The 2,045-nt window shown below is 34.0% G+C and overlaps 1 pseudogene; it reads left to right on the top strand.

The window, feature by feature from the left end:
• Positions 1-1,692: 1,692 nt before the first annotated feature.
• Positions 1,693-1,827, top strand: LOC145285389 (U2 spliceosomal RNA; annotated as a pseudogene).
• The last annotated feature ends 218 nt before the right edge of the window (positions 1,828-2,045 follow it).

Here is a 2,045-nt window from a genome sequence, read left to right on the forward strand (position 1 = left end):
TAAGCCTTTATGAACAATTTTAGGGAAATCTGTAATAAACACTTATTAAATCTTAAGAGTGTTATCGATCTACATAACTTTTTTTTATTTATTTTTCCTTGAAATATCTGGAAATGCTTTCTCAATTATTAAATCATTCCTCTCCCATAGGTTTATAATATTAGTTGCTTATGGGAAGAAATCAGAAGCTCACACCCTTAATGCAGGCGTCCCACTGGGTTCAATCCTAGATCCAACATATATATATACATTTTGGAGAAGATATTGTACGGACGATCCCGATCAGTACAAAGAACACGCGCTGCAAGTTCACCTAGCCTGAATGTTATTTGCTTATTTCTGTATGGAAATAGCTCCAAACAAGGCGTGAAGCCACTTGATGTAAATAACTAACAAAAATACAAAATTATTATTGCAAAGGCAGAAGTCAATAGGCTTTAGCCCTTAAAACACCAAAGCTATAGGTTGAAGTAAAACAATCAGCAGATAGAAAGTTTCATAAGGCTTCAGTTATTGGGAGAAGGTATAATAGATAGACGTATTATAATAGGGAATCTAAACAGCGAACTGATGACGAATTAATACGAGTTGAAACAAAGAATAGATCAGATAGTTCTACAAGACACATTACTTATTAATATATATTACTAACTATATTCAGCATTTGTCTATATGTGCGATCACCTGAACAACATTATCATAAACTGGCATCGTTAAATCTTGTAGAATCTGAACCAGCAGAAATTTTAATAGATTTAAAATGCTTCGAAGCACATATCAAAACAAAAACGTTACGAGGCAGTCATATGCCCGCAGAAGAGAAAAACTCACCTAACTAGGTAATAAGAGAAATTTAATTAATGATTTATGAGATTGGGTATCTGACATTTTACGAAGCCAAATAAATTATTTTACAAATATTCAATCGTAACAAATAGAACAAAATTCTGGGATTTAAAACAAAACCCGCGGTCACGTAACATGAAGAAAGTATTAAATTTAGAAAGATCCTGCGTTGTATTAATTTATCAAATGAATACTGCTATAAGACATAGCAAAGATATAATGTAAAATGCAATTATTAAATGAATAATTATAGTTCTAAAACTCACCTCAGTCCTGGGAAGCAAAGCACACATGCATACGCGTAATGCGATCAGCGAGAAAATCTATGATTGAAGGTGATTTGAACTGTTTATATTTAATGAGTGCTTAATAAGCAAACATGCGACTATCTAATAATATTGTTATGCAAAAAAAAGACAAGTCATGTTTACAAAAAATTCATCTGAAAACTAAATTACATTTTTAGTCGCGTGCAAGCGATTTTTAAGTCACTCCGTCGGTCAGTCGGTCTGTTGCTCTGTCCATAACACTTTTGTGCTTGGCCTTTTTGGTTAAGATCATAGGTCTGTTGTTAATAGACGCTGTTCTTAGATTTTTAAGTTTTTCTTGGCGTATTCCTTTGGCTAAGATCAAACTGTAGTATCTGTCCAGTAGATACTGCAAGCAAAGGACATATGTGGGGAAAACCCCACATATAAGACCTTCGTCAATGTAGGGACAACCTTTCATATCATTTGTCACTATCCAGCCCCCCTACTCCCCAGGAGTTGGTCCCCATTTTCCCTTCACTCCTCCCATTAAAAATCGGCCTTGTGCCCAATTTGCTCGACGGGGGAGCAAATAAATACCCTTTTCTTGGCCTTTTGGCAAAGATCAAAGTGTAGTAACTGTTCCGGCAGATACTGCAAGCTAAGACCATATGTTGGGACAACCCTACATATAAGACCTTGGTCAATGTAGGGGCAACGCTTCATACCAATTGTCACTATCCAGCTCCCCTATATATATATATATATATATATATATATATATATATATATATATATATATATATATATATATGGCTTACTTTTTATGTTATGCTGATTCATCTCTTTCGGGCTTTTTATGTTATGCTGATTCATCTCTTTCGGGTTTTCTATCTATGTTATTAGCACTGTTGAATTCAACATTAAGCTTAATAAGAATTTAATCATCTT

This window comes from Euprymna scolopes, chromosome 9, assembly GCF_053919585.1.
Source record: "Euprymna scolopes isolate OS-2025 chromosome 9, ASM5391958v1, whole genome shotgun sequence".
NCBI lineage: Eukaryota > Metazoa > Mollusca > Cephalopoda > Sepiida > Sepiolidae > Euprymna > Euprymna scolopes.